The sequence below is a fragment of the Bison bison genome, unplaced genomic scaffold (genome assembly GCF_000754665.1).
Source record: "Bison bison bison isolate TAMUID 2011002044 unplaced genomic scaffold, Bison_UMD1.0 scf7180017864290, whole genome shotgun sequence".
NCBI classification, from domain to species: Eukaryota; Metazoa; Chordata; class Mammalia; order Artiodactyla; family Bovidae; genus Bison; species Bison bison.
Genome location: NW_011494862.1, coordinates 159904 through 168230, shown reverse-complemented (window position 1 = coordinate 168230; position 8327 = coordinate 159904). Strand labels below are relative to the sequence as shown.

Genomic DNA, 8327 nt, shown 5'->3' with positions numbered 1-8327 from the left:
GGCCTGGCGTGCTGCGATTCATGGGGTCGCAAAGAGTTGGACACGACTGAGCAACTGAATTGAACTGAACACCAAATGGTGCTCAATAACCACTGGTGGACAGTTTAATGCAGAGAAATAGCGAGTGGAAAAAGATGGTTTAGAAAACTGATAAATGAAGAAACTGAAGAGACAATAGCCACATGCGATTTCTAATTTATAAATATTTTTATAAAAGCAAAATACCCACTGTCTTCTCCCTAAAAAACCCTGCTGTTATTCAGGCATCCTGTATGGAATGCTTAAAAAATTACATCAAGATTAAGAAAATGAGGCCAAGTCATTTCAAATTATTTTGAGTAGATTCATGGTTGTTTCTTTCAGTCTTTATTCTTTGCATACATTTTATTTCCATTTACGAAATTGGAATCATAAAATGTTCTGTTTTGCAAAAGGACTCATTGCAAACCATCACTTCTAACAAAATGACCAGAACTCAGGCATATCTTATGAGCACTTAGAGAAAAAGGGTAGATTATATTTCCAAAAGAAATTAGTGCTATGCATTTCCGCAACTGTCTTTTGAGTTTCTCATTTTGACTTGTAAAATAATTCAAATGCTTTAAAGAAAAAATATATGGTAATTACCTGAAGTGTTTCACTAGCCCCCTGATTAACATCCAGAGAGAGTCTTGTTTGAGATTAAAAGCACATTTTGTAACTTAAAATTTTGATATGCATTTTCAAATTTAGAAGTTTGAGTGAATGATACATGGAACACCTGTAAGCCCTATACACAGCATTACCAATTGTTTATAATTTGACCCATTTGTTTTATCATTCTGTCTCTCTTCCCCACTCCTCCCCCTCTCTTTTTCTATAGTATGTAGGTATGATTTTTTTTCCAGAAACTTCGGGAGTAAATTAGAGATATCATATGTTAAGAGACCCCTAAATATTTCAGAAGATTTTATGAAAAAATGATTTATATAACCACAACAAAATGATCAGAACAAGAAGTCAATATTGATGTAATACTGTTACATAATGTATGATCCAATAGGCAAATTTCATTAATTGTCTCAATAGCATCCTTCATGTGTGTGTGCTCAGTCACTTGCATGCTCAGTTACTTCAGTTGTGTCCTACCCTATGGACTGTAGCCTACCAGGCTTCTCTGTTCATGGGGATTCTCCTGGCAAGAATACTGGAGTGGGTTGTCATGCCCTGCTTCAGGGGATCTTTCCGACCCAGGGATTGATTCTGCATCTGTTGTGTCCCCTTCATTGGCAGGCACGTTCTTTACCGCTAGCACCACGTGGGAAGCCTTTAACGTCCTTTATAGCTATTTTATTTTCCCAAGCCAGCATCCATTTTCAGACAATGTATTGCATTTGGTTGTCATGTCTCTAATCTGGAACGTCCATTGTTCCTTCTCTTTTCTTTTTATGTATTTATCTTCGGCTATGCCTGGTCTTCATTGCTCCGTGCAGGCTTTCCCTAGCTGTGGCAAGCGGGAACCGCTCTGCAGCTGTGGTGCATGGGCTTCTCACTGTGGTGGCTTCTCTTGTGGAGCATGGGCTGCAGGGTGTTCCAGCTTCAATAGTTGTGGTGTGTGGGCTCTAGAGCATATAGTTGTGGTGCATGGGTTTAGTTGCTCTGCGGCATGTGGAATCTGCCCAGACCAGGAATCAAACCCGTGTCGCCTGCATTGGCAGCTGGATTCTTAACCACTGACCACCAGGGAAGTCCCTTCTATTTTCATTAGTTGCCCTTTTACTGTGAGGACAGGCTTCTCTCCTAAAGGAGATTTTCTGATGCTGTGTGGCTATGTATTTTTCTTTTCCCTTCCAGTCTAATTGAGTTATAATTTATATATAGCACTATGTACATTTAAGGTATACAGCATGATGATTTGACTTACATACATCATGAAATGATACCACAATAAGTTTAGTGAACATCCGTTATATCATATAGATATAGCTTTAAAAAATAGAAAAAAATTTTTTTCCTTGTGGTGAGAACTCAGGATTTACTCTAACCGCTTTCATTTATAATGTACAGCCATGTTAATTACACTTATCATGTTGTAATTACATCCTTAGTACTTATTTGTCTTGTAACTGGAAGTTTGTATTTTTTAACTACTTTCATCCAGTCCTCCCCATCCCCATCTCTGGTAACCACAAATCTGATCTCTTTTTCTATGAGTTTTTGGTCTGTTTCTTTTTGAAGTATAATCATCCTAAAACACTTAGTTCCTGGTATGCAACATAGTGATTCAATATTTCTATACATTTCAAACTGATCACTATGATAAGTCTAGTTTTCATCCGTCACCATACAAAGATATTACATAATTATTGACTTTATTCCCCATACTGAGCATTTCATATCTGTGACTCATTTATTTTTAACTGCAAGTTCACACCTTCTAGTCTCCCTCACCTATTTCTCTCTTCCCCTCACCGCTCTGGCTACCACCTGTTTGTTCTCTGTATATATGAGTCTGTTTCTGTTATATTACATTTGTTCATTTGTTTTTTAGATTCTACATGTAAGTGAAATCTACAGTGCTTGTCTTTTTCTGTCTGACTTATTTCACTTAGCATAATACCCTCTAGGCTATCCATGTTGCAAGATTTCATTCCTTTCTATCGTTAAGTAATATTCCATTGCACATATATGCCACATCTTTATCCATTCATCTATTGATGGTCACTTAGGTTGTTTCCAAATCTTAGCTATTGAAAATAATGCTGTAATGAAACATAGGGGTGCAGATATCTTTTCAAATTAGTGTTTTCATTTTCTTCACATAAATACCCAGGAGTGGAATTACTGGGCCCTATTCTGAAGGAGGAGAAGGCGATGGCACCCCACTCCAGTACTCTTGCCTTGAAAATCCCACGGATGGAGGAGCCTGGTGGGCTGCAATCCAGGGGGTTGCTAAGAGTCGGACACGCCTGAGCAACTTCACTTTCACTTTTCACTTTCATGTATTGGAGAAGGAAATGGCAACCCCCTCCAGTGTTCTTGCCTGGAGAATCCCAGGGACGGGGGATCCTGATGGGCTGCTGTCTATGGGGTCGCACAGAGTCAGACACGACGGAAGCGACTTAGTAGCAGCAGCAGCAGCAGCAGCATTCTGAAGGAGATCAGCCCTGGGATTTCTTTGGAAGGAATGATGCTAAAGCTGAAACTCCAGTACTTTGGCCACCTCATGCGAAGAGTTGACTCATTGGAAAAGACTCTGATGCTGGGAGGGATTGGGGGCAGGAGGAGAAGGGGACGACAGAGGATGAGATGGCTGGATGGCATCACTGACTCAATGGACATGAGTCTGAGTGAACTCCGGGAGTTGGTGATGGACAGGGAGGCCTGTCATGCTGCGATTCATGGGGTCGCAAAGAGTCGGATACGACTGAGAGACTGAACTGAACTGAACTGATGGTGGTTCTGGAGGCTATATGTTTCTGAGACTTTGTCTTAGTCTGTTAGGGCAGTTATAACTAGATGTCATAGACTGGGTGGCTTAAACAACAAAAATTTATTTCTCACAGTTCTGAAGGCTAACAAGTCCTAGATCATGGTGACAGCCAATTCAGTAACTGATGCGAGGTCGTTTTGTGGCTTCAGTCATCCACCTTTTCGCTGTATCCTCATGCAGTGGAGGCGGTGTACTGACGTCTCTCACTCTTTTTATAAGGGCATTAATCCCACCATGGAGTCTCTACCCTCATGATGGTGGTGGTTTAGTCGCTAAGTCGTGTCCAACTCTTTAGACCCCATGGACTGTGGCCCTCCAGGCTCCTCTGTCCATGGGATTCTCCAGGCAAGAAAACTGGAGTGGGTTGCCATTTCCTTCTCCAGGCCACCCTTGTGATTTCATCTAAAAGTAATTACTTTCCAAAGGCCCCAGCTCCTTATACCATCACACTGGGGAGTTAGGGCTTAGGTAAATAAATTTAGGGGGGACACAAATGTTCAATCCATAATAGGCTTCATAAAGAAAAAACAAATCCCCATTGTAAGAAGATAGTGTCTCTCTTAGGAAGCATCACTATCAACAAAGCAAGTGGAGGTGATAGAATTCCAATTGAGCTATTTCAAATCCTGGAAGATGATGCTGTCAAAGTGCTGTACTCAATATGTCAGCAAATTTGGAAAACTCAGCAGTGGCCACAGGACTGGAAAAGGTCAGTTTTCATTCCAATCCCAAAGAAAGGCAATGCCAAAGAATGCTCAAACTACCACACAATTGTACGCATCTCACATGCTAGTAAAGTAATGCTCAAAATTCTCCAAGCCAGGCTTCAACAACACATGAACCATGAACTTCCAGATGTTCAAGCTGGTTTTAGAAAAGGCAAAGGAACCAGAGATCAAATTGCCAACATCTGCTGGATCATCAAAAAAGCACAAGAGTTCCAGAAAAACATCTATTTCTGCTTTATTGACTTTGCCAAAGCCTTTGACTGTGTGGATCACAAGAAACTATGGAAAATTCTGAAGGAGATGGGAATACCAGACCACCTGACCTGCCTCTTGAGAAACCTGTATGCAGGTCAGGAAGCAACAGTTAGAACTGGACATGGAACAACAGACTGGTTCCAAATAGGAAAAGGAGTCTGTCAAGGCTGTATATTGTCACCCTGCTTATTTAACTTATATGCAGAGTATATCATGAGAAACGCTGGACTGGAAGAAGCACAAGCTGGAAATCAAGATTGCTGGGAGAAATATCAATAACCTCAGATATGCAGATGACACCACCCTTATGGCAGAAAGTGAAGAGGAACTAAAAGCCTCTTGACGACAGTGAAAGAGGAGAGTGAAAAAGTTGGCTTAAAGCTCAACATTCAGAAAACAAAGATCATGGCATCTGGTCCCATCACTTTATGGGAAATAGATGGGGGAACAGTGGATGACTTTATTTGGGGGGGGGCTCTAAAATCACTGCAGATGGTGATTGCAACCATGAAATTAAAAGATGCTTACTCCTTGGAAGGAAAGTTATGACCAACTTAGACAGCATATTCAAAAGCAGAGACATTACTTTGCCAACAAAGGTCCATCTAGTCAAGGCTATAGTTTTTCCAGTGGTCATGTATGGATGTGAGAGTTGGACTATAAAGAAAGCTGAGAGCTGAAGGTTTGATGCTTTTGAACTGTGGTGTTGGAGAAGACTCTTGAGAGCCCTTGGACAGCAAGGAGATCCAACCAGTCCATCCTAAAGGAGATCAGTCCTGAGTGTTCATTGGGAAGACTGATAAAGCTGAAAGTCCAATGCTTTGACCACCTGATGTGAAGAGCTGACTCATTTGAAAAGACTCTGATGCTGGGAAAGATCGAGGGCAGGAGGAGAAGGGGACGACAGAGGATGAGATGGTTGGATGGCATCACCCACTCAATGGACATGACTTTGGGTGGACTCTGGCAGTTGGTGATGGACAGGGAGGCCTGGCATGCTGTGGTTCATGGAGTCACAAAGAGTTGGACACGACTGAGTGACTGAGCTGAACTGAGTGTCTCTCTTGGGCTAGGTAACTCTGATAGTGAAAGTTAAAGCCCATGTCTAGTAAAAATGATTCTTTACTCTATTCTCTATAATATAACCCTTTAATTTTATTCTTATTTCTACTGTCAAATGCTTTGGGAATTTGGTCACTCTCCTCTTGTTTAGCACTAAAGACTGTTTCTCATTTGTTGCTGTTAAACAAATCTGGATTTAAATTCCATACTTCCTGTTGTGTGTGTGACATGAAATACCTTCTTTGGACTTCAGTCTGTTTGCTTGTAAAATAGGCATGACTTAGGTCTATTTCAAAAGTGTTGTTGGGAGTGGGAGCAATAAATGCGATAATGTATGTGAAGGTATGTAACATGGTGCCTGATATAGGAAAGCAGTGCTGCTGCTGCTGCTAAGTCGCTTCAGTCGTGTCCGACTCTGTGCGACCCCATAGACGGCAGCCCACCAGGCTCCTCTGTCCCTTGGATTCTCCAGGCAAGAACACTGGAGTGGGTTGCCATTTCCTTCTCCAATGCATGAAAGTGAAAAGTGAAAGTCAAGTCGCTCAGTCGTATCCGACTCTTAGCGACGCCATGGACTGCAGTCTACCAGGCTCCTCCGTCCATAGGATTTTCCAGGCAAAAGTACTGGAGTGGGGTGCCATTGCCTTCTCCGAGGAAAGCAGTACCTGTCTTTAATTTAAAATTCCACCTTTAAGTGACCCACTTTTGCAAATTTCTTCACTTTCAGGAGGTTAGATGCTTGACATGCACAGAGAAGTTAGACGAGCTTCTTAGATACAAAGTCTGCATCAAAAAGAGAAAGGTTTAGAGGTATTTACTAAGTTTTAGAACATTCATGTGGGTCTATCAGTTTTTTCCTATCTTCCTCTTTCTTTCCCTTCCTTTGTCACATACTGAATGACATTTGCTATGTGCAGTCACCATTGTAGGCACTAGAGATGGTGCAGCAAATACAATTTGCTGAGCTGACATCAATTATTTTTAATCAAAGAAGACAGAGGATAAATATACAAACAGACTTTTTCGATAGTGCATGATAAGTGCTATGAAAAAAAAAAAAATAAAGCCAGGAAGGGAAATAAGGATTGTGAGGGGGTTGCTATTATATTAGATGGTCAGAGAAGAATTCACTGAAATGGGGACAGAGACGTGAAGGAGATGCCAGAGCTGGTTATTAGGGTGAGTGCAGCAGAAGCATTCCAGGCACAGGAAATCTTTCAAAGAGAAGAAATCTAAGGTAGAGGATGACCTACTGATGGTTCAGCCAATGGAATCAGGAAGGAAGCTAAGGCAGTTCTGTGGAGCACAGCAACACGCCACCTCCCTCCTCTAAGTGTGTATATAGGCACGAGCAGAATGGCCAGCTGGAGGTGAGGGCTTGTGGCCGCTGTAAAAGCTACAGCTCAGACCTCTCTTCAAGAGTGTGCTGGGACTTCCCTGGTGGTCTAGTGGTTTAAGACTCTGCACTGCCAATACAGCAGGCCCAGGTTCAATCCCTGGTCAGGGAGCTAGATCCCACCGGTCACAGCAAAGAGTTCCCCTGCCACAACTGAAGACTCTGCATTCTTCAACAAAAATTGGAGATCCTGTGTGCCACAACTGCAGCCAAATAAATAAATAAATATACTTTTTAAAAGACATCTATTTTAAAAAAAAGGAAAAAGGAACATGCTTCAGGGAGCACAGAGAGCTGACAGCCTCCAGCTGTAGCACCTTCTACATCTACCCCAGCATCCAGAATGCAACGTGTTTTCCCACTGAGTTGTCAGCCAGTGACTGAGCCTGGTAAAGATGGGTGTGACCATGGCCGTGCAGTATGGGACTGCTTGAAGGGCAATCCTGGTGCCAGGCTCCCTGTTAGGCTGCCTGTGAGATTTCCAGAGCTACACCACAGTCTGAAGCTCTCCCTACTAAAGCACGCTTCCTTCTCCTCCTTGCACCAGGATCAGCCCTGCATCATGGTTTAAAGTCTTTCCCTGCTCACTCCTACCCCTCCTCCTTTTGCCTTTCCCCCACATTACCCCCCAACAAGTAGCTTTTACTTCTGGATTTTAAAAAGTGATGACAGCTTTTTTTCCAGTAAGCGGCCTGAGGTGACCCCTAAAAATGGTGCGCTATTCACTTGACCCAGAAAACCCCACAAAATCATGCAAATCAAAAGGTTCAAATCTTCGTGTTCACTTTAAGAACACTCGGAAACTGCCCAGGCCATAAAGGGTATGCATATCCGAAAAGCCACCAAGTATCTGAAGGATGTCACTTTAAAGAAGCAACGTGTGCCATTCCGTCGTTACAACGGTGGAGCTGGTAGGTGTGCACGGGCCAAACAGCGGGGCTGGATGCAGGGTCGGTGGCCCAAAAAGAGTGCTGAATTTTTACTACGCATGCTCAAAAATGCAGAGACTGATGCTGAACTTAAGGGCTTAGATGTAGATCCCCTGGTCATTGAGCACATCCAAGTGAACAAAGCCCCCAGGATGCGGCGCAGGACTTACAGAGCTCATGGTCGGATCAACCCCTGCATGAGCTCTCCCTGCCACACTGAGATGATCCTTCCTGAAGAAGAACAGATTATTCCTAAACCAGAAGAGGAGGTTGCACAGAAGAAAAAGAATCCCAGAAGAAACTGAAGAAACAAAAACTTATGGTCCAGGAATAAATGCCGCAAAAAATAAATGCAAATAAAAGTAAAAGTGTTGGTTGTCTTAATTAGTAAATGTATTTCAAGTGTTAGCAAAAAAAAAAAAAAAAGTGATTACAGGTTTTTCTATTAAATGATAGTTTTAGTGATATAGAATTCTGTTATTTTT

The 8327-nt window shown here is 42.2% G+C and overlaps 1 non-coding gene and 1 pseudogene across 1 annotated transcript; both read left to right on the top strand.

Annotated features, from left to right (window-relative positions):
* The first annotated feature begins 6951 nt into the window (after positions 1–6951).
* On the top strand, positions 6952–7025 carry TRNAG-GCC. Its single transcript has one exon. It is a non-coding gene; the product is annotated as a tRNA-Gly (tRNA).
* A 509-nt stretch (positions 7026–7534) lies between these two features.
* LOC104996140 lies at positions 7535–8249 on the top strand (annotated as a pseudogene).
* Positions 8250–8327: the final 78 nt, after the last annotated feature.